The sequence below is a fragment of the Ixodes scapularis genome, unplaced genomic scaffold (genome assembly GCF_016920785.2).
Source record: "Ixodes scapularis isolate PalLabHiFi unplaced genomic scaffold, ASM1692078v2 PGA_scaffold2__306_contigs__length_199485367, whole genome shotgun sequence".
Lineage (NCBI taxonomy): Eukaryota > Metazoa > Arthropoda > Arachnida > Ixodida > Ixodidae > Ixodes > Ixodes scapularis.
In genome coordinates this window covers 182,119,381-182,144,042 of record NW_024609857.1, presented here as the reverse complement: position 1 = coordinate 182,144,042, position 24,662 = coordinate 182,119,381, and the positions used below count along the sequence as shown (strand labels likewise).

At 47.6% G+C, this 24,662-nt stretch overlaps 2 long non-coding RNA genes across 5 annotated transcripts; one reads left to right on the top strand and one right to left on the bottom strand.

Annotated features, from left to right (window-relative positions):
- The first annotated feature begins 100 nt into the window (after positions 1-100).
- Positions 101-5,826, top strand: LOC115311627. 4 transcript variants are annotated; one of them, XR_005718087.1, is made up of 3 exons: positions 101-176; positions 857-1,220; positions 5,704-5,826. It is a non-coding gene; the product is annotated as an uncharacterized LOC115311627 (long non-coding RNA). The 4 variants fall into 4 exon arrangements; XR_005718086.1 differs by having other exon boundaries at positions 857-1,248; XR_005718088.3 differs by lacking the exon at positions 5,704-5,826 and adding an exon at positions 3,412-3,540.
- A 1,825-nt stretch (positions 5,827-7,651) lies between these two features.
- On the bottom strand, positions 7,652-12,247 carry LOC120850265. Its single transcript, XR_005797783.1, has 2 exons — positions 12,212-12,247; positions 7,652-7,774 (listed from the first exon to the last, which is right to left on the bottom strand). It is a non-coding gene; the product is annotated as an uncharacterized LOC120850265 (long non-coding RNA).
- Positions 12,248-24,662: the final 12,415 nt, after the last annotated feature.

The following is a 24,662-nucleotide window of genomic DNA, read 5'->3' as shown; positions in this document are numbered from 1 at the left end:
TGCGAGCTGGTCGGGGGCGGCTGGTGCGGCGACGGCGACAACGGCGGTGCGAGTCGCATTGAACCGCGATGATCGTGCTGTGGGAGATTGGAAAATCTAGATGCGTGCTATGTTTGGCTAGGCAGACGATGAACAAATAGAGCCGGGTATGAACGTATGGCACAAGATCTAACCAGGTATGGGCACCGATCCGAATCGGTCGTAGTACATGTCAAACATCGCGTGGATATCTCGCATGAAAGTTTTGCATTCTCTCTGCACTCGACCTGCGGAATGTTCATTGCTCTTAAGGATAGGTACGCAGGGCATATGGAGTGTCTGCGATTGGAAGCCGAGAATGAATGCGTGAGAGGTTTTGGTGCTTTCGCGTGACTAAGGCTCGAGGATACGGTTGATCACGTCAGACGTTCCCGGCCGATTTTCTTTTACGTCCGACCCATATTAGGTTGCTATAGGTTGCCGTGCCCGTGGGGAACGGCACTGCTACCGTAAGTTCGCGCTGTGATTTGTAAGCATGGTCCTCGGAGTCCTGAGCCCTTGGCGCACACCAGGCGCCGTCTTCATATATAAGATCTCTACCGCGCATACGTCCGACGTACCTTTGAAAAAATCGGCCGAGTATGTCCAACGTATGTAAGGAATGCCTTCCGGGTACGTCCAAACTACCTTTAGACACAGCGTTAATTCTCTGCTTGCAAGGCGCCGGTAGTCGTCTGTAGGTGTCAACACGGCTGAGAATAGTGATGGAAACCAATGTCGTTGGTCAAAGTTCTCAAGACAGTGCTTACTCGCTCGCGTCGAAGCTTGTGAACGGTTACACCTGAAACCACTTTATGTCTCTTTTTTTCGGATACAGCTTTTTCCGGGATACCAGCAAGCGCTACAGCTGTTGCGCCGTCTTGTTACAGAAGGACTGGGCATCCGCAGACACAAGTGCAGTCCTTCAACCACTGCTGGTGTCAAGTGCAGGAAAATAACAAGGGGCTCACAGATTTTTTACAGAGCAGCCGAGACAGCATAATGCTGGATTGTAACTCTGTTGTTACAGTGTCTTTCACCAAGCACAGCTGTTCCGGGGACGGCCACGTGCTGTCTTTTTGCCTGTTTGCTACGGTCGACACGGTGGAGGCAGGTCGTGACATTGCACGGACGGCTGGACACCGAAGCGACGCAGGCTGACCATCAACCTTCTCAAGGGTGACCCATCTTCAGCCTCCTGAGTACGCTGAAGGCATCATACTCACCTAGGTCTGGTGCCATTGCAGCAAAGCACTTCTGCGCTTCACGAGGCATGCTTGCTTCTCTTTTTATGACTTCCTCTCGGGGCTCTGTCAGCATCTTCTTTGACTCTTGCTTTTGTTCGAGCGGTCATTTGGATCGTGAGAGAAAATAGTCTGCAGGGACTGCTGTCCCTGTCCAATATAGTGCCTTTAGCTTTCAGTGACGTCTTTCAGAAGCGACTACTAACAAAAGTCTCCGCACTTTCTCTACACTGGCATGGATCGAAAGCATCCTTACATATATGTCACTCCAGAGGCACTCCTGTAGCTTCTGGCGTACCAGAAAGACATCTAGTTGAACCATTGCTCCCTTTTGTGATTTTTTTTTTAAAAACTTGCCCTATCCTTGTCTTTTAGTGTTTTTCTTTTCTTCTTATGTCTGTGTCATTTACAGAGTCATATCAACCACACAAAACTTAATGTAACTGAAAGTTATGTAGACCTAAGTAATGGTTAGTTACACATCAAAATATCTGCCGACATTTGTTCACTGCTTACTCCATTAGCATGCTGCCTGCGATGCGTCTCCGACTGGTGTGTTTACCGATTCTGAAAAAGTGGTCCCTCAATTTCCTCTCGGTGACGTCATACAAGCGTCATGCTGTTGCTGGCCGCAATCCTGGCAGTGTCACAGCAGCGCGGGTGAACGTGACGGACGCCTGTTTTGCTGCAGGTCGCTCTTCAGTGTTGCAGTCCACGGAAGTTTTGGCAGCTAGAAGTTGGGACGCCCTGACGACAGCGACACTCGTGTTCGGTTGTTCTACTCGCAGCCTTTTCGTTAGCATTTCTACGACCAACCGCCAGAATCACGACATGCAACAGCATGACACTTTGGCTTCTGTGACGTCATTTTTTGCCACTTTGGGACCACTTTTGATGTATGGGCAGCATAGGACGCTAAACACACCGGTTGGAAACACGCTACGGACACCATACTATATATAACCTTGACATGGAATCTGTCTTGCACTGTGAATGTCTTGTACATTTCTCTCGCTACCTTCTCTGGAATGCCGTTTTCTGATTCAAAGCGCATCCTTGATTTCTTATGCTGTAACCTCCGTCTGGTTTTTTCATCTGTCAACTGCCTTGCTTATGTTGAAATAGTGCGACCAAAACTAGAATATGCGTCCTCGGCGTGGGAGCCACATGTTAAATGTCTCTCATCCAATTTCAGGGGTGGATGCAGGAATTTCCTGAGGAGGGGGGGGGGGGGGGGTCAGGTGTTGGTCAGCATACCATATCTTTAGGAACCCCCTCCCCCTCTCCCTCGTTTCACGCCCTAAATTTTACGCATGCAGAAATCAAGAAGGGGGGGGGGGTCAGGATATCCGGACCCCCCCTCTAAATCCGCCCCTGCCCAATCCGGATTTGGTTCAGAATCGGGCTAGTACTCGCTTTATTCTACATTTTAGGTTTGGTAGCATCACTGAACTTAAATGCAACTTAAATGCAGTTTTTTTTTCAAACTCACCTGTGTTCATATAGGCATATTAGTAAACTTTGTCTCCATCATAGGTTTTAATTCCTGCATGATTTATTCATCTTGCAACCGCATCGGATATTCCCTCGCATTGATCACTGTTCCTCTCAACAGGCCTGTCGACTTTAATGGCCTGTCTGAAGCCACTGTTTCCCTCCAAGACATTGACTCCTTTCGTGACATATTAAGCTCAATATTTTATTAAATCACTCCATTATGCAATACCCTAACCCCAGGGCTCTTAGGATACTTAAAATAAATAAACAAAATGAAAAAAGTCGGTAAATGGAAAGAAACTGGACGATTCTTGTCGTGAGAAGCCAAGTCTTTTGATATGTGGCGCCAAGTCTTCATAAATGGTGTTTTGCAAACAGAAGCCAGGCTCAGATGGCAAATGTAGCACAGGTTTAGTTATTGTCCACGAAAGAGCACGAGCTTGTTGAAGTATTGCCGGACGGGCACTCCCCTTTCCTCGGCACTTTGCTGCCGGCACATGTGGTGAATCCTCAGCTGAAAGTAGTGTGCCAGCATCTTCTTGAGCATGACAGAGAAGTGAGATTGATTGTCAATTGTTTGTGCAACAAACAGGTGGTCGAACCTCTTGAAGGATGGTGACAAGGAGACAATACTCAATGTCTCGGTTTGCAGCCTGAGAAGCCAGTTCCGCCCTCCCTTGGCCACTGTGTCGAAGTTTCTGCGAAGCACCTTCTCGGCAGTGGTGCAGAGATGCAGAATGTCTGGGGATGGACTGTGGAGACCGCCCTTGTCCTTGACACGCACCAGGTAACATTTGTCAGTGGTGAGAAGTGCAATCCTTGCACAGTCCGGGCATTTTGCGTCTTTTGCAAAGTGAACGGCCACATTGCCCGCAATGTATTGTACAATGCTCTCGGCAAACTCCGAGAGAGGCTTGTATCCTATAACCCAGGTGGCGTCGGCGTCGTCCTGGCTTGTGTCAGCTGTCGGGTCTTGCTGGCGCTTGTCCGACGAGCTCAAAAGGAGCGTCTCCGTGCCGTCGACCTGACAGTTGCCACGGCTCGAGGGCAGCACATTCGCGATGAGGCACTTCCTGTACGCCGAGCGAAATTCGAGGGCCGTAGGATTGTTGTTGTTGCCCGTTCAGTTTCTGATTGTTGCAAAGAACAATTCGAGGTGGTCTTGACTTAGCTTGCGCGTCAGCAGGCACTTGAGCAAAGGACTGCTGCTCCAAACGAGGTCTTCAGCCAGACCCTTGATGGACTGGAGGGCCAACAGAAATCCAACAATGGCGGTCTTTCTTGGACCTTGGATCAGGGGTCTGCCCGTGGTATCCTTTAGGCCTCTGAGATAGCGCGAGGCTTTGTCAATCCTTGTCAAGATTGTCTCCTTGTTGTTGACGCGAATGGGGGCCTTGCTGCCAAGAGCGAGAGGGTGGCAGGAATTGGTGAGGTCAAACGTGTCGTCCACTACTGCTGCAAACTCGGCAGTGGCCTCCACACCCTCAAAGCCGGGGATCTGCTTTTCCTTGCAGAACAACAAGGCGCAGCTGACGGAGCGGCTTAACGTCTGTGCCGCCAACGACACCTTCATCTTCTGTTGGTGGAAATTGATGTGCCGTCTCCGAAGTTTGTTCCCGGCGTGTAGGCCTTCCTTTTGTTGTAGGCGATCCAAACACATTATGTAATGCCAGGCAACAGTCCTACCCGCACCATCCCTGATGAGCTCCTTTTCAGCCAGCAGGTTTCGCATGAGCTTCAATATGTGGCATGCGTCTAAGATTGCATACACCCTTCTTGACGGGTCGGAGGGGTGAGGGAACCAGCTCTTCATTCTTGGTTCCGCCAGGCTTACGCCAAGCGCTGAGAGCATGGATAGATTGCAGCTTGTGCCGTCGCACGTCACAGAGATGCAGTCGGCACCAGCCTCCTTCAATTTTATCAGGTATTGCTGGACCAAATTGGACCGAACAGTGCCGTCGAGTCCATCAATCAGGGCATATCCCAGAGGTAGCTTCCAGTTGCGGTTAACGGCAACTGCCAGGAAAACAAGCGCGTGCTTCGCATATGCAATGCAGTCGTCTTTGAGGATGCCATGGCCCAGGTCGCAGTAGCCTACAACTTCCTTGCCGTCCCAGTCCGCTTGTTTCTTTATACTAATCTCATCTACCATAAGGCTGATGAGGAGAGGTCCTTTCTGAGCTTCGTGGGAAACTTTTTCGAAGCACTCCTTTGTGAAGCCCGGCTTCGCACCAATCACGGCTGCCCATTTCCGAAGTGCGCTGGGGTGAGGCAGTTTCACATGTTGGCGCAGAAATTTGTAAGCTTTGGCCGAATAGAAATGCAGTGTCAAGGCAAACTTGCGCACATCTTCCGAGTAGCTGTTGTTTGCCTTTCCTGTTTTTTTCAGCACAATGTCTCGCAGTGTGCCACTGAAGATGTTGTCCAGGATGGCTACCGCTGGTTGAGGTAGCTGTGCCCTGAGTTTCTTCAGCAGCGCATTGAGTTTTTTTATCTTCATTCCTTTCCGGTTCGCCTTTCTTTTTGCTTGTCTTAGGATCTTCTTGGCTTTTCGCAGCTTGCGCTTGCTGGCAGCTAGAAGCATCCTGTCCCGTCGTGGAGACACAACTGTGTACGTGTGGTCGCCAGAGCAGGTGGCCGGCCGTGAGGATGGAGCTTCGGGGCTGCTTGACGCTGCTTGAGAATCTGCTGTGGATGGGGCGTGTGGAGAGGGAAAGTCAGTCTGGCGGGACCGTTGAGATCGGACCACTTGGGAGGTGGAGGGAAAGTCAGTTCGGGGGTGTTGTTGAGGTCTGTCCGTTTGAGGGTTGAACAGTGTGGGCACTGCTCCTTGTTTGAGGTTAGTCTTGCCAACAAGCCTGTGGAAGCAGTCATTTTCGAAGTGCTCTGAACACAGCTTGGAGAACTTGGTGGGAGTCCAGTGTATGCATTCCATTTTCTGCAGCCATGCCTGGAGGAGTTCTGGATGTCTCAGTGGAAATCTGCGGGAGACAACGAGGTCGGACTGTCAAAACACCGAAACAATGCTGTCTTTCAATAAAGCAAATACATATTTGTGCATTTCTAATTATTGTTTGTGTGCATTTTATTATAGAAAAATATGCTTATTCTAAACTACCCCTTCTGCCTCATTTATATGCCACTAATATTTAAGTTTCTGAAACATTTGTTGCAAGTATGACGAGCAGGTAATTTGAAATGTTTCAAACCCAATTTGGAGTAGTTTAGATAATGTGCTTCAACCACAGAGCAACTTTCAAATATGTGCGGTTGTCCTACATAAATGTGCCCAAAACTGCAAGTTTAGATCCAATGATTGCGCTTGCTTGCCTATCGCATATTTAACTGTATTATAATGATGCGACTTAATTATGCCGAAATGCGGGCTAAGGTTCGTAAAGATCGCAACGCAGTTGGAAAGAGTTGACCGCAGTAATTTGAGAGTTAGTGGAAAGCTTACCCGTGGAACGTTATTGCCGAGTCCTTCTTGTACCTGTTAGTACAGTTAGGAGCCGCGCACGAATGCGGCATAGCTTTTAGAGTTCAAATCAACTTAGAAATAAAATGGCAAAGGAATCGGACACGACGAGCTGACAGCCTCTGAACCACAGGAATATGCGCAGTCGTCTGCTATCTTTTGGCCGCAAATTCAAACGAAGCTTGAATGAAGTCAATGTTGTAGATTACTTTATTACATCAGTTATAAGCACTAAAAAACTGTGCCACTTTGTCAACATTGCAGTTATAACCAAAATCACACAAAAAATTGCGCGCCAAAATTGTCGTCTGCTACTTTTTGCGCGCCCTAGCTGCTGCTGTTCAATTCCATGAAATGCTCAAACCGGCATCTTCCAGCGATAATACGAAATCGGCATACACATATCAAGCAACAAATAGGAATTTCCGTTCTCAGTAGCATGCATTAATACAAACCCCCTTGACAACGGTGCACATTTCAACACTGCACTGTGGTGGAAGCATCTTGCAGGCACGCAAGTATGATTTCAAACATATCACTTCGATAGTCTATTGTCTAATGCATGCTACTGAGAACGGAAATTCCTATTAGTTGCTTGATATGTGTATGCCGATTTCGTATTATCGCTGGAAGATGCCGGTTTGGGCATTTCATGGAATTGAACAGCAGCAGCTAGGGCGCGCAAAAAGTAGCAGACGACAATTTTGGCGCGCAATTTTTTGTGTGATTTTGGTTATAACTGCAATGTTGACAAAGTGGCACAGTTTTTTAGTGCTTATAACTGATGTAATAAAGTAATCTACAACATTGACTTCAATCAAGCTTCGTTTGAATTTGCGGCCAAAAGATAGCAGACGACTGCGCATATTCCTGTGGTTCAGAGGCTGTCAGCTCGTCGTGTCCGATTCCTTTGCCATTTTATTTCTAAGTTGATTTGAACTCTAAAAGCTATGCCGCATTCGTGCGCGGCTCCTAACTGTACTAACAGGTACAAGAAGGACTCGGCAATAACGTTCCACGGGTAAGCTTTCCACTAACTCTCAAATTACTGCGGTCAACTCTTTCCAACTGCGTTGCGATCTTTACGAACCTTAGCCCGCATTTCGGCGTAATTAAGTCGCATCATTATAATACAGTTAAATATGCGATAGGCAAGCAAGCGCAATCATTGGATCTAAACTTGCAGTTTTGGGCACATTTATGTAGGACAACCGCACATATTTGAAAGTTGCTCTGTGGTTGAAGCACATTATCTAAACTACTCCAAATTGGGTTTGAAACATTTCAAATTACCTGCTCGTCATACTTGCAACAAATGTTTCAGAAACTTCAAATATTAGTGGCATATAAATGAGGCAGAGGGGTAGTTTAGAATAAGCATATTTTTCTATAATAAAATGCACACAAACAATAATTAGAAATGCACAAATATGTATTTGCTTTATTGAAAGACAGCATTGTTTCGGTGTTTTGACAGTCCGACCTCGTTGTCTCCCGCAGATTTCCACTGAGACATCCAGAACTCCTCCAGGCATGGCTGCAGAAAATGGAATGCATACACTGAACTCCCACCAAGTTCTCCAAGCTGTGTTCAGAGCACTTCGAAAATGACTGCTTCCACAGGCTTGTTGGCAAGACTAACCTCAAACAAGGAGCAGTGCCCACACTGTTCACCCCTCAAACGGACAGACCTCAACAACACCCCCGAACTGACTTTCCCTCCACCTCCCAAGTGGTCCGATCTCAACGGTCCCGCCAGACTGACTTTCCCTCTCCACACGCCCCATCCACAGCAGATTCTCAAGCAGCGTCAAGCAGCCCCGAAGCTCCATCCTCACGGCCGGCCACCTGCTCTGGCGACCACAGCTACACAGTTGTGTCTCCACGACGGGACAGGATGCTTCTAGCTGCCAGCAAGCGCAAGCTGCGAAAAGCCAAGAAGATCCTAAGACAAGCAAAAAGAAAGGCGAACCGGAAGGGAATGAAGATAAAAAAACTCAATGCGCTGCTGAAGAAACTCAGGGCACAGCTACCTCAACCAGCGGTAGCCATCCTGGACAACATCTTCAGTGGCACACTGCGAGACATTGTGCTGAAAAAAACAGGAAAGGCAAACAACAGCTACTCGGAAGATGTGCGCAAGTTTGCCTTGACACTGCATTTCTATTCGGCCAAAGCTTACAAATTTCTGCGCAAACATGTGAAACTGCCTCACCCCAGCGCACTTCGGAAATGGGCAGCCGTGATTGGTGCGAAGCCGGGCTTCACAAAGGAGTGCTTCGAAAAAGTTTCCCACGAAGCTCAGAAAGGACCTCTCCTCATCAGCCTTATGGTAGATGAGATTAGTATAAAGAAACAAGCGGACTGGGACGGCAAGGAAGGTGTAGGCTACTGCGACCTGGGCCATGGCATCGTGAAAGACGACTGCATTGCATATGCGAAGCACGCGCTTGTTTTCCTGGCAGTTGCCGTCAACCGCAACTGGAAGCTACCTTTGGGATATGCCCTGATTGATGGACTCGACGGCACTGTTCGGTCCAATTTGGTCCAGCAATACCTGATAAAATTGAAGGAGGCTGGTGCCGACTGCATCTCTGTGACTGCGACGGCACAAGCTGCAATCTATCCATGCTCTCAGCGCTTGGCGTAAGCCTGGCGGAACCAAGAATGAAGAGCTGGTTCCCTCACCCCTCCGACCCGTCAAGAAGGGTGTATGCAATCTTAGACGCATGCCACATGTTGAAGCTCATGCGAAACCTGCTGGCTGAAAAGGAGCTCATCAGGGATGGTGCGGGTAGGACTGTTGCCTGGCATTACATAATGTGTTTGGATCACCTACAACAAAAGGAAGGCCTACACGCCGGGAACAAACTTCGGAGACGGCACATTGATTTCCACCAACAGAAGATGAAGGTGTCGTTGGCGGCACAGACGTTAAGCCGCTCCGTCAGCTGCGCCTTGTTGTTCTGCAAGGAAAAGCAGATCCCCGGCTTTGAGGGTGTGGAGGCCACTGCCGAGTTTGCAGCAGTAGTGGACGACACGTTTGACCTCACCAATTCCTGCCACCCTCTCGCTCTTTGCAGCAAGGCCCCCATTCGCGTCAACAACAAGGAGACAATCTTGACAAGGATTGACAAAGCCTCGCGCTATCTCAGAGGCCTAAAGGATACCACGGGCAGACCCCTGATCCAAGGTCCAAGAAAGACCGCCATTGTTGGATTTCTGTTGGCCCTCCAGTCCATCAAGGGTCTGGCTGAAGACCTCGTTTGGAGCAGCAGTCCTTTGCTCAAGTGCCTGCTGACACGCAAGCTAAGTCAAGACCACCTCGAATTGTTCTTTGCAACAATCAGGAACAGAACGGGCAACAACAACAATCCTGCGGCCCTCGAATTTCGCTCGGCGTACAGGAAGTGCCTCATCGCGAATGTGCTGCCCTCGAGCCGTGGCAACTGTCAGGTCGACGGCACGGAGACGCTCCTTTTGAGCTCGTCGGACAAGCGCCAGCAAGACCCGACAGCTGACACAAGCCAGGACGACGCCGACGCCACCTGGGTTATAGGATACAAGCCTCTCTCGGAGTTTGCCGAGAGCATTGTACAATACATTGCGGGCAATGTGGCCGTTCACTTTGCAAAAGACGCAAAATGCCCGGACTGTGCAAGGATTGCACTTCTCACCACTGACAAATGTGACCTGGTGCGTGTCAAGGAAAAGGGCGGTCTCCACAGTCCATCCCCAGACATTCTGCATCTCTGCACCACTGCCGAGAAGGTGCTTCGCAGAAACTTCGACACAGTGGTCAAGGGAGGGCGGAACTGGCTTCTCAGGCTGCAAACCGAGACATTGAGTATTGTCTCCTTGTCACCATCCTTCAAGAGGTTCGACCACCTGTTTGTTGCACAAACAATTGACAATCAATCTCACTTCTCTGTCATGCTCAAGAAGATGCTGGCACACTACTTTCAGCTGAGGATTCACCACATGTGCCGGCAGCAAAGTGCCGAGGAAAGGGGAGTGCCCGTCCGGCAATACTTCAACAAGCTCGTGCTCTTTCGTGGACAATAACTAAACCTGTGCTACATTTGCCATCTGAGCCTGGCTTCTGTTTGCAAAACACCATTTATGAAGACTTGGCGCCACATATCAAAAGACGGCTTCTCACGACAAGAATCGTCCAGTTTCTTTCCAACTACCGACTTTTTTCATTTTGATTATTTATTTTAAGTATCCTAAGAGCCCTGGGGTTAGGGTATTGCATAATGGAGTGATTTAATAAAATATTGAGCTTAATATGTCACGAAAGGAGTCAATGTCTTGGAGGGAAACAGTGGCTTCAGACAGGCCATTAAAGTCGACAGGCCTGTTGAGAGGAACAGTGATCAATGCGAGGGAATATCCGATGCGGTGGCAAGATGAATAAATCATGCAGGAATTAAAACCTATGATGGAGACAAAGTTTACTAATATGCCTATATGAACACAGGGGAGTTTGAAAAAAAAACTGCATTTAAGTTGCATTTAAGTTCAGTGATGCTACCAAACCTAAAATGTAGAACAAAGCGAGTACTAGCCCGATTCTGAACCAAATCCGGATTGGGCAGGGGCGGATTTAGAGGGGGGGTCCGGATATCCTTCTTGATTTCTGCATGCGTAAAATTTAGGGCGTGAAATGAGGGAGAGGGGGAGGGGGTTCCTAAAGATATGGTACGCTGACCAACACCTGACCCCCCCCCCCCCTCCTCAGGAAATTCCTGCATCCACCCCTGAAATTGGATGAGAGACATTTAACATGCGGCTCCCACGCCGAGGACGCATATTCTAGTTTTGGTCGCACTATTTCAACATAAGCAAGGCAGTTGACAGATGAAAAAGCCAGACGGAGGTTACAGCATAAGAAATCAAGGATGCGCTTTGAATCAGAAAACGGCATTCCAGAGAAGGTAGCGAGAGAAATGAACAAGACATTCACAGCGCAAGACAGATTCCATGTCAAGGTTATATATAGTATGGTGTCCGTAGCGTGTTTCCAACCGGTGTGTTTAGCGTCCTATGCTGCCCATACATCAAAAGTGGTCCCAAAGTGGCAACAAATGACGTCACAGAAGCCAAAGTGTCATGCTGTTGCATGTCGTGATTCTGGCGGTTGGTCGTAGAAATGCTAACGAAAAGGCTGCGAGTAGAACAACCGAACACGAGTGTCGCTGTCGTCAGGGCGTCCCAACTTCTAGCTGCCAAAACTTCCGTGGACTGCAACACTGAAGAGCGACCTGCAGCAAAACAGGCGTCCGTCACGTTCACCCGCGCTGCTGTGACACTGCCAGGATTGCGGCCGGCAACACCATGACGCTTGTATGACGTCACCGAGAGGAAATTGAGGGACCACTTTTTCAGAATCGGTAAACACACCAGTCGGAGACGCATCGCAGGCAGCATGCTAATGGAGTAAGCAGTGAACAAATGTCGGCAGATATTTTGATGTGTAACTAACCATTACTTAGGTCTACATAACTTTCAAAGTTACATTAAGTTTTGTGTGGTTGATATGACTCTGTAAATGACACAGACATAAGAAGAAAAGAAAAACACTAAAAGACAAGGATAGGGCAAGTTTTTTAAAAAAAAATCACAAAAGGGAGCAATGGTTCAACTAGATGTCTTTCTGGTGCGTCAGAAGCTACAGGAGTGCCTCTGGAGTGACATATGTGTAAGGATGCTTTCAATCTATGCCAATGTGGAGAAAGTGCGGAGACTTTTGTTAGTAGTCGCTTCTGAAAGACGTCACTGAAAGCTAAAGGCACTATATTGGACATGGACAGCAGTCCCTGCAGAATATTTTCTCTCACGATCCAAATGACCGCTTGAACAAAAGCAAGAGTCAAAGAAGATGCTGACAGAGCCCCGAGAGAAAGTCATAAAAAGAGAAGCAAGCATGCCTCGTGAAGCGCAGAAGTGCTTTGCTGCAATGGCACCAGACCTAGGTGAGTATGATGCCTTCAGCGTACTCAGGAGGTTGAAGATGGGTCACCCTTGAGAAGGTTGATGGTCAGCCTGCGTCGCTTCGGTATCCAGCCGTCCGTGCAATGTCACGACCTGCCTCCACCGTGTCGACCGTAGCAAACAGGCAAAAAGACAGCACGTGGCCGTCCCCGGAACAGCTGTGCTTGGTGAAAGACACTGTAACAACAGATTTACAATCCAGCATTATGCTGTCTCGGCTGCTCTGTAAAAAATCTGTGAGCCCCTTGTTATTTTCCTGCACTTGACACCAGCTGTGGTTGAAGGACTGCACTTGTGTCTCCGGATGCCCAGTCCTTCTGTAACAAGACGGCGCAACAGCTGTAGCGCTTGCTGGTATCCCGGAAAAAGCTGTATCCGAAAAAAAGAGACAAAGTGGTTTCAGGTGTAACCGTTCACAAGCTTCGACGCGAGCGAGTAAGCACTGTCTTGAGAACTTTGACCAACGACATTGGTTTCCATCAACTATTCTCAGCCGTGTTGACACCTACAGACGACTACCGGCGCCTTGCAAGCAGAGAATTAACGCTGTGTCTAAAGGTAGTTTGGACGTACCCGGAAGGCATTCCTTACATACGTTGGACATACTCGGCCGATTTTTTCAAAGGTACGTCGGACGTATGCGCGGTAGAGATCTTATATATGAAGACGGCGCCTGGTGTGCGCCGAGGGCTCAGGACTCCGAGGACCATGCTTACAAATCACAGCGCGAACTTACGGTAGCAGTGCCGTTCCCCACGGGCACGGCAACCTATAGCAACCTAATATGGGTCGGACGTAAAAGAAAATCGGCCGGGAACGTCTGACGTGATCAACCGTATCCTTGAGCCTTAGTCACGCGAAAGCACCAAAACCTCTCACGCATTCATTCTCGGCTTCCAATCGCAGACACTCCATATGCCCTGCGTACCTATCCTTAAAGCGTGTTTCACATGCAGCGGTTTTGGCCCTAGAGCGGCGCGATTTCTGCCGTCGCGGCGCTCGTGCCGCAGAATTGCTGGTGCTGGCCAGAGCGCCGCGACGGCAGAAATCGCGCCGCTCTAGGGCCAAAACCGCTGCATGTGAACTAGGCTTAAGAGCAATGAACATTCCGCAGGTCGAGTGCAGAGAGAATGCAAAACTTTCATGCGAGATATCTACGCGATGTTTGACATGTACTACGACCGATTCGGATCGGTGCCCATACCTGGTTAGATCTTGTGCCATACGTTCATACCCGGCTCTATTTGTTCATCGTCTGCCTAGCCAAACATAGCACGCATGGAGATTTTCCAATCTCCCACAGCACGATCATCGCGGTTCAATGCGACTCGCACCGCCGTTGCCGCCGTCGCCGCACCAGCCGCCCCCGATCAGCTCGCACACGCACACACTCGCGCTCGGCTCGGCTACAGTGGCTCACATTCAGGCGGCCGTGTCGCCGTGTTCCAAAATTTACTCTATCTCACTCTTGGGAAAAGGTCTTGTACCCGTTGCGTTCAAAAACCTACCCGCGTCAACCTGTCTTGTCACGTGACTTGATTCGCCGGAATAACTCGGGTCTATTTGAGTAAGATTGGAACACATCCCCAGAGAGCCCATCTGCTGACCGTGATCTGGCCAACCTGATCTGACCCACCTCTGGGCACAGTCATCTTTAAGTCACGTGATCACTAATGTGGCAAACAGGCAAGATGGCGGCAATCGGGGGGGGTGCCATTTCCGCTGCAGGCAGTGGGTTCCGGTTTACCGCTCTAAGGTAATACTCAAGCTCGTTGGGTGAGAGGCGGTTGGATGGACGTACGTGAGAGAAGCCAGCGACACGGCGCCAACTATCGGTCCAACCGGGAACTCCGTTAGCTACATTCGGCTGGCCGTGCAACAGCCTCCAAAGAAGCACAAGGTAAGTCGTTAGTTGTGCGTTTACCACGGGCTTGGTCGTGCTTTTAAAGAATCACCTGCGTCGTCTCACCGATGCGTGTCTACTGATTTATACCTGAAGCTGCCTTTGCTGTGATTACAAACACTTGAATAACAAAGTAGATTAGGCAAACAATGTTTCCGAAGACTTGCGGTGGCGAAATGACAAATCGCCGACAAAATCGTGAGCCAACTATTTTCGGGCGTCCGATGCCTTTGAATGTCGGGAGCCATGTTGCTGCCCCGTCTCGTCCGTGGCGTAAGGCGCCGCCGGGGCGGTCTGCACGTGCCATCTATCGCTCGTGTAGGGGTCCCCGGCGACGTCGGGCGGCGCGTTCGAGGCGGGTCATTTACTTTTTGCGACTACTAATTCGGCCTTATTAGTTACGCTTAAAGTTTTCTTCTGCCGAGGCTTTGGGCCTGTGTGCTTAATCGCAGCGCCGGTGCGCGTGCGCGCGCGCTTGGGGATCCGCCAAGAACGCGCACTGATGGGCGACGGTGTCCTTGCGGTCGTCTCGGCTACGCGTTATGGTGAGACGGACGGGAGACACGGTGCAGTGCGCTCGGGGCATCGTTCGCGCGCGGGGCTGCCTGTAGTCGTCAGGGCCTCGCCGGGCGCCCCCGTTCTCGGGTGGGCCTGCTTCAGGGGTGGGAGGTTGTAGATGCTGCTGGTCTCCGTGCCCTGCGCTTGTTGTTTTTCTTGTGTGTGGCGCGGGAACACGCGGAAATTCGCGGCCTCCCTTGGTAGACACGGCGGCATTCTGGAGGCGAACAGATCGATTGAAATTCAATCTTAACGAACCCCTTCTTTTTCTTCCTACCCTACCCCTTTTATCGCGCTTCCCTTCCCCCAAAGGAACACATGGCGTCTTTCACCTACTGGCAAGGGCGCCGCGTAAAACCATTTGATTTCCCTTTCAAGTAACGCATAACGAAACGTCCCATGTTGGTATTGGGCTCTTATTCAGCGTTAGTTCAAATGGCGACAGCTTTGCTGTTCGGACATTGGGGACTGCAACTGAATGATATAATTGGTTCAGGAGGGCGGTGCATCATTGGCTGCAGTGTTAACTATATTTTTACTGCGCTTCATCCTCGATTTCTAGTGGGAGTTTGTTTGCAGAGAAGCAGTCTGCGTGCGCCGCTGTCTTTTGTCGCGCTTGCTTTCGGTTTGCCTGCCGCCTCTCCGGATTGGATTTCGATCCGGTTCAACGGTCTAAACCTGAGCCCCCTCACCGGATAAAAGACATCCTGACTACGAGCCTGGTTCTGAAAACCGTGTGTTCCACGACAATCGTGTGCTACTCCTTTCGTCACGGACAGTCCTTCGTCTCACATTCCGCATGAAACCCTAGCCATAAAACAGATTCTGTGTTTATAAAACCAATACGTTTTCTGCAGAATGAGATGATGTCAGACGTTTTGATGGCACTGAAAGACCATTTTTTCTTGTGGGCCGTTAGGGCTTTGAATGTAATAAATCAAGATCAGTTGTTCTCCTCTCACTTTTTTTATCTTTAAATCAAATATGCAAGTTACCTGCAAGAACGTTTTTTCTCAGGGGCCTGAAAAAGGGTTTGCTCCATCTTGGTTCGTAGAAGGATTATGTTCATTTGCAACTTTTCATTGGGGAACGTTTTTCTTCAGTTTTTTCTAAAGAACATATCCGCCACTCAACTAGACCTTCGCGATTAATTATAGCGCCCCATAACATTTTATTCCAACTGATCTAAGTACATATGTCTAGCGTGGTATAAATGCAGGTAATAAAGATTTCTTTTCCTCTTTTTGTCTTGCCACATGAGTGCGGAGCGAACGCTGAAGGCATCCTTAAGCGTTCTTCCCCCCTTCCAGCCGGCCCCCACAAAAAAGGAAGTCCATTTAAGGCTGCCCTTCCGATGGCCCCGCACAACCGGTTTGCTGCCTCCTTTTGTTTTCAGTTTAATAGTAAAAAACGAAGTATTACCTCAGGCTTGGCTATTCACTTCTTATATCGGAGTGGCATGCATGAAGGACTTTTTTAAATACTTAGCACTGCCAGTGAATTAAGTTGGACCCATGAAAAGGTGAAGTTGGAATTCGGTTTGATGCACGTTTCAAAATATTGAAACAGCGTAACATATATGGCTTAAGCTTTTTTTTATTTGAGTGCCTTGTACTAAAATATGCAGATCTCATGATTTTCAGGTCTACAGAAGGTCACAAGAATAACTGGCTTTATACCTCAAAGATTCTGCAGTTGTGCGTGAAACATGCAATAAATAACTAGGCTGATAAAGATGCCTTTGTAGGGTACATCACGATGCAACTGTGACGCTCTATAATGAGAGGTGGAGGAACTTCAGGCCCAAGTTCAGGTCCTAGAGGAGAAGCTGTCCGTGGCTGAGAACAACTATGGTAACCGACATTTGTTTTGCGAAACACTTTCAGTCCTTTTGAACTATAGAGAAAAGTAGTCGTTCAAGTAGTCTAATAAGGATTAATATTTTCCGCTTTCCAAATTTGGCCAAATTTTTCCACTTGCCGAATTGTAGATTTGTGACGACATGTTGCTGCAGCCAAACAAATACTGCTGCTGGTTTAGTGAAGGAAAGGTCAACATAAACATTTTCTACTGGGTCATAATAATTAAACCGGAAGCAAGATACAAATGTGTATAACTTGATCAGTAGCATGTTAGTTGCAGATAGCGTAAACACAGTAACTTTAATGCTCTTTAGCTATGCAAATGATGGCTTTCGGCGTCAAAGTGATTCATATCGAACAACCAGTGCTGTGCTTTCAAGTAGTTTAGCAAAATTATATCAAACATACCCATACAGTAGAAGCTACATCTGAGTGGCTAAGCCTACCTTTGTGTTTTGCACATCATAACGAATTGTATAACAATGTGGTGCCAGGGTGAGGTACATATTTAAAAACCGGGCTCACAGCTACGTGCATGGCTGCATCGCTATGTGTTTCAGCTCGGAGGATACTAGAAGAAACAATGACAACCATATTTTCTTAGGTAATTAGCTAAAACGTGTTAGTTAATCTTTTAAATATTGCTTTTATGGTACATACTGCAAGTGCAATTTTAAATACATATGTCATGCAAGGCTAAATCAATATTCACAATAAAAAATGAAAGATGTTTGCCACACCCTGTAACGCCGAATTAATAATAATAATAATCTTAATTTTGGGGGTGTCCAAAAACAACCACATTGGTCTTCTTATTAGTGCACCAACACAACAAGCGAAATGAGCAAGCAAGTACATAGGCTCTAAACATTTACTAAAAAAAATAAAATAAAATAAAACATCCAAGACAAACATAATGCTAAGGGGCTATAATAATATCATTTAAATCGCAACGGTACATAGAAATTGATGCAGATATATCAAGGTGAAGTGGAGCGAAGGTATTATATAATGACTGAATCCGTAAGAGAGGTGAGGTGTTACACGGCGAGCGAACATCAAAACAAACAAAGTGTCTAGTTACTCGGAATGGAATATGAAAGTTCACTTTTGCAAGGAGTTGAGCCGAATCAACAGCACCATTCGCAACCTTGTGCAGAAAAATTAAATCACGAACAGTCCTCCTTTTAGACAATAGAGAAAGAGGTAACATTTTCATTATATATTCATACCTATAATAAAAGCGCCGCTCAAAGTATCTATCATAAACGATCCGAAAAAGTGTTTCCTGAACATTCTCTATGCTCATAGCCTGTGTGTTAGAAATCGAGTTCCATACGACAGAAGCAAACTCCAGTCGTGACCTCACTAAAGAGTTAAAAAGGTTAACCATTGAATGAGGGTTTCTAAAATTACGCGTCAAACGAGAAATTACCCCTAACGCTCTAAAAGCATTGCCCACGACCAATGACACATGATTTCTAAAAGATAAAGCACTGTCAAAACACACACCAAGGTCCTTTAAGATTGATACACGCTGTATAGGCGATCCATCGAGATAATAAGTAGACTCAAAAACAGAGTGCCTACGGCAAAAAGAAATCACTTTTGTTTTAGAGCGCAGCTCCTGAGGAGGAGGAGGGAAGGGTACTGAGGAGAGGGTATACCTTTCCTCCTCACGTCCTCATCCTCCCTGCTACTCCTCCTCCTCTTCCCTCTCCTCCCCTCATCATTCAAGCTCCTCCCCTCCTCCTCTCTCTCCCTCCTCTCCTCATCTCTCCTCCTCCCCTATTCCCTTCTTCTCTACCCCCTCCTAATCTCTCCACCCCTATTTCCTTCTCTTCCCCCTCCTCTTCCCCTCCCCCTTCTCCCCGCGCGGTGCATTATGAGAAATGTCCCATAATGCACCGCGCAATGACGCCGACGGCGACGCCGCTCAAGCAGGAAACGGGCGCCTAAGAGCTGCGCTCTAAAACAGCCGCCTCGGAGATATTTTAGAGCGCAGCTCTTAGGCGCCCGTTTCCGGCTGGAGTGGCGTCGGCGTCGCCGTCGCCGTAACCGCGCGGTGCATTATGGGACGTGTGATGTCACTGATGACGTCATCAGTGACGTCATCGCCATTTTATCTCCACTGATGAAGTCATCAGTGACGTCATCGGCATCGGCATCGTCACTGATGACGTCATCAGTTACGTCATCGGCATCTGCATCGTCATCGTGATCGCCACTGATGACGTCATCGGGTTTCGCATCGTCATCGTCACTGATGACGTTACTGATGACGTCACTAGTGATGATGACGTCAACAGTGACGTCACTGATGACGTCATGGGTACGTGACCTCATAGAGGTTACGTGACCCCTGTGAAGTTACGTGACCCCGGTGAGGTCACATGATTCCCGTGAGGTCACGTGACCCTGGTGAGGCGACGGCGACGCCGCTCGGAGGGAGGAGCAGCAGACAGGATGATGACATGAGGAGGAGGGAGGAGGGATATACCTTCCCGTCAGTACCCTTCCTTCCTCTTCCTCAAGTGCTGCGCTCTAATTTAGAGTTACAGGGGTTGTAAACGGCTTTCATTTTTTCCCCAGTTCGGGCCCCACACTCCTACGACTGCGAAATCTTAGAAAGAAAAGGTTGAAGTTGTTGGCTATCTCCAAGCCAGTTGCTTGATTTTACTTATGCATATTCCTGTAGCTTTCATGGCAGCTGTCTTCAAAATTGCAATATGCACCCTACAGCTACTAATTAAATCAGTGTGTCGAAACGAAAAAAATACGGGTTCGGTTACGGTTTAGGTTCAGGTAAATTTATTTTGTTCCGGTTCAGTTCCGGTTCGATTAATTCGATCCACGAACCGGTTTGCGAACCGGTTCGGTGCGCTGAACCGGTTCGCGAACCGGTTCGGAAATTATAAATGACAAATTGCAACATCAAAATAACAAAATAAAAAAAACATCAAAATAAAAAAATAAAAAAATTGCAACATCACGTTCTAGAAACGTGTTATGGAATGAGCACAGAGCAGCATTTAGGATTTACGAGAATGTAGGGAAATGAAATCCCGTGACGAGATTTTTTTTTTTTCGCACAACCTTTCAATTTTTTTTCTTCCGTGCAAGCCGCGACCAGCGCAATACTGGTTCCTATGTCAAGATTCATGGATGCAGCGTTTGTCAAGATTCATGAATGCAGCGTTTATATTCCTAAGACTGAGTGGAGAAGAAAAATATGTAAGCGAGGGTGTTTTTCAGTTGACGGCACTTAAAAAACAAATGGCATTGATAGCACATTTATTGTCAGCAGCGCGTGGCCGAACGGTTTTGACATCAGCCGGTAACAGTTATTTTTTTTTTCCGGTTCAGTTCCGGTTCGGGTTCATCGCGATAACGATATAACGGTTCGGGTTCGGGTTCAGTTCCGGAAAAAATACCGGTTCGGTTCCGGTTTTCGGTTCGGTTCGGTTCCGGTTCGACACCCTGAATTAAATATTGTATTTTGTTTAAGTATCCAAGGAACTACGGTGATTATTAACTGCTGTAATAACTGCCGAGCTGATTGAGCATTGCGAAGCCCGCTTGAATGTAGCTGTCAGTTCTCTGAAATAAATCTGTTTCCATTAAAAATGACACCTTGTATGCTGTCGACAACTTTATTTTTTGGGATTCTCCCACAATTCATAAAAAATTAGATACGCAATTTGGACAAATTGTGAACAAACATTTTGGAAACAATACCAAGACTAATGCAAAAGAATGCTTCTACTTTTGCAATTATTTAATCAGGCAGCCCTGGTTCATGGTGGGCACCGCCTGTAATCTCTGCAGATCTGTGCACGAAAAGGTCCAAATTTAGAAGTGGCGTTGGGGAGGTTCCCCTTGTCTTGTGCCCACGAAATATTGCAGAACTAGTTCGGACCAAATTTGTTAAATATTTCCCTCGGGGAATACAAAATTACAACATTGTTGTTGAACATATCAACACCATGTTTGCTGCGGCGTGGGCCGCACAGCCTATGGCAGCTGTGCGGTAGCATATTGTAGTGATGAGTGTAACCTATAAAACAAATGAACTGAGGGAGAAAATAATCTTTTATTTTATATTTCATCAGGTATGCTTTTGTCTTGTCTCGTCTTCAGACGCCTACAACATGTTGAAGACACAACATGCATCCCAGAACCCCACATGCGCGGTGGCAGAGACGGTAAAAGTTTTGTTAGACAAAATTCTGTAACACTTGCTGTACTGCGGTTAGGCTTACATTGTGGGGTAGTGGTACATACGTTAAAGAAATTGACTTTGCCTAGTTTTAACCGGATATAATTTCGGAAAATAACTTCTTAATTAAGCTAACCCAGTAGCTGGTCTTGGAGAACAGGCAGCGCGCTTGACACATTTTGGTAATTCCTGGCTGTTTCCTGGTATCCCAATCTCCGTGCTCCTCCTTGTCTTCTTCTTTTAAGTGCTACATTGTACCGCACTCTGTGACCATTCTGATCTCTTCAGATGTCAGCATGGGCGGGACCGGTGCATGGTTGCATTGTAGATTTGATATCCCATGCGGTGCGAACATTGGACAGGGCAAGGACAATTTTGGATCAAAATTGATGATGATTTGGACAGTTGGTACACTCAGCTGCGCAGTTGCAAACGCTACGCACTGCAGCCTGCAAGGCCTTTCACATCTTGGGATAAAATTTAAAAAAAATGCTCTCCAGTGTCAATGTTGTCTGTTAATTTAATTGGTTTACTTTTTTTTAGGACCCAGTATTTACGAAACATGCAAATGTTATAGCTGCTACTATGACTGCTAAATCTGACAGGAATTTTCGATTCAGTACCCTTTTGGCATTGAGAAGGTGCAGCAACTTTTCGGGTATTCATGCGCACTATTTCCCATTTACAGTAGCAAACAATGTTTTGGCTGACAAAAATTGGTGTCATACTTCATTCGGACGTCGGCACAAGACCGACATTGACCTGGAGACTGTTGTTCGGACACTCTTTCAGACTACTCAACCATCGGACTTCTTTCGACCACTGTTCGAGTGTGAAACAGAGGCTGAGTGCAAGTATTCTTACAACAGCTAGGTGGCACGAGCTTCCGCCCAATACCCAGGTAGCACACTTGTTTGGTTTAGCTGGAGCCAGGATTGGCCCTTAGTTGTGATAGCTTGGCCACGACTGCCCAGCTATTTACATCTGTATGCCAGCCTAGCGTTTCACAGTCTTCCCTTGCTCCAGAAAGCCACGGAACTGACAGGGAACGTCTTCCCTGGTTGACCAATCAATTTCCTTGGTCATTGATGGCCAGTGTAAAAAGGCCGATGCCAGTATTTTATGCACCCTGGCTGTCTATTGATTTTCCTCTGTCAGAGATGGCCGAGGTATCAATGCCTTCGCCAAGCTTTGAGGTTCCACGGTGGTTCGTAGGAATTCCCTGGGCCACTCAATACGAGCAACAGCCAGTGTTCGGGCATGTTGCCAGATCGAAGATAGGGTGAGCCAAGGAATGGCAGGGAATTGCCGCTATGCAATGTTCCTTGGCTCAAGCTCGTACTTTATTGGACCCAGAATGCCCGCCGAAAGCCACTGTTACTCTATAGTTCGTCTAACTTATTTAATTTTTTTTATTTGTATGACTGTTCTCTTAACATATTTTTGATGCTTTGTGGCACGAGCCCTCGCACTAGAAAGCGACGTTTCAGTGCAAGAAGTCTGTTTTAGCTAGAGACATAAGAAATAACACGTTTTCCCCACTGAAAAAAAAAAGAAAAACGATTTGAAAACAGTTTGGGTATGAACAGGCCAAACCCGAAATGAACTGGTTGCAGTGGAATTGCACCGGACAAATTGAAAATCAAACTGTAGAAATTGGTCGAACTGGAACTTCATAACTTTCCCGCTTTTTACAGCGGCCTTTATCCACCCTGGCTCGCTCCGAGAAGCCGCTTCCAGCGCAAGTGCCCGAGGCGAGGAGCCTCCCACGTGATTTTGGAAAAGCGTGCGAAAAATTCGGCACCCGCAGGTGCAATGCGCAGGTGAGTCAGACGCCTGGAATCCGCCAGTGCCCCGGGACCGGAGATGATGTATTGTCCCCGCGCGCAGTGCGGATGCCTTGAAAGGGGAGAGCTGCTCACGTGCCAGGACAAGGAGCGCGCAGGCCAATCAGCGCGGTCCTCGCGCCCGCTCGAAGCGCCAGTTTTGAGTCAGCGGCAGCAGTAGTTCCAGGAACAAAAAAATAAAAGAGGATCTAGCGCGCCCTTGGGTCCACAGTGAAATCATAACCAGTAGTTCCATTCAAGGCCACTTTCGGTAATCGCGCATACACAGCGCTCCTCAAGCCGGATGGCGATTAACTGAAGGTGTTAAACAAAAAACAAATAAAATAAAGAGGTTCAAAAAGAGTCGCAATTAACTGAATTGAGTGCGTTAATGCAAATATGTTTAGGAAACATAATAAGCTAGGTTATAATGATAAACCAATATGGAAAGAAAAAATCGAGCAGTTACCGTTAGCTTTAAAAGTTCATTGCCCTAACCGAAGCCATGTTTTTTAACGTCGCCGGTCGCGTTGTCGGTGTTGCTGTTCTGCGAATTTCTCTTTCCTAGTACATTTCCCTTTCGGTTGGATCCTCACTTGGCATTTTAATGTCACGTGAGTTACCGAATCACGCTATGAATGTGTTCTAAATGGGCCTGCTCAGGCAAGAAGCCAAAAAGCCGGGGACTCACTTCGTTGTTCGAGATTCCAGGATTCCGCTTCAAGTTCATTGCTGGTGAGTGCGAACATTTTAAAGTGCTCGTGCTGTCCTTCGCGTCAGGCATGGCATGATCGTCTTTTCTCCAACGCAGTGTATGTGACTCGGTTAATTTTTTAGGCGTATGTACCTCGGACGTAATTTGTGAAACGGTCGAACGCAATGAATTGCTTGTTCACGCGCAACCTCCGCGTATCGAAGCTTACACACCACTTTACTAGAAAAATATAAATATCGTGGCAAATGACGCGGATCAGGACTTAACCTGGGATTTGCTAATCTGTAAAGTCATAAAAGAGAAGTTGGCATCATAGTATAAGATATAAAAAAAAACAAAAGAAAATCACGCAACCTTATAAAAAGTGAATTTACCAGTTGTTATATATTTGCAAACAGGCTAAGCAAGTTGACTGGGTACATTGAACATAATTTTGAATTAACTAGTCAGATGGATGTCCCTTGAAGAGAATTAATGGGAAGGCACCTCTAAAAAGTGTTGCTCGAACATGCCAATTTCCTGGACTCACACCTGTCTTCTCTCTCTCCTCAGGATACCCTGCGGGTATGGCAGCCTCTGGCACCTGTCGTTCAGCATGCGTCGAGACACCCCCCCCCCCCCCCCCCTCCCCCCGTCAAGCTCCGGACATAATTTATCTCCGCTTGGCACGTCATGCAGTAAGACTCACAGTACTTATTTAATTTAGAAGTATAAGCAGGGACGGATCCAAGGGGGGGGGGGGGGGGGGGGGCGACGGGGGCGGGCGCCCCCCCCCCCCCCCCGTCCCTAAACAAAGTCGACCCCCCTCCCCCCATCTCGGAGGGCAATTTGACATGGGTAGGGACCCCCCGGTGCACACGAAGGAATGGGAGAATAGTATCCTTATAAATTTACTGCCCCCCCCCCCCCCCCCGAAAAAAAAAATAAAAAAAAATAAAAAACGGTGTTCTGGATTTGCCTTTGAATATAAGGTGTGTCTCACTTCGTCCATTCACTGTATGCTGTTATTTTCTTGTTCGGGTACGGTAGTTCCTCGGAGAATCAAAGACAATACCGCGAGGGCGACAAACGTGTGGAGGCAAGCTGCAAGGGCCGGACACCAGAGGCAAGGGTTATCAGTAACCAGGGGGATAAAGTGAAAAAACTCAAGAGGCAGCTCATCATCTGGGCGACAAGATGAAAACCAGATACCGTACGCTGGGAAATTTTTCGACCCTCATCCTTGGGTGGCATGAGCATTTTCTGGTCATATTCCTACGTGAGGTGAACTGTTACTGGAACTAGGTTGACTCATCCTTCTGCAGCTTACAGGGCGTTACCAAAGCTACGTACGGCACCAACGAGA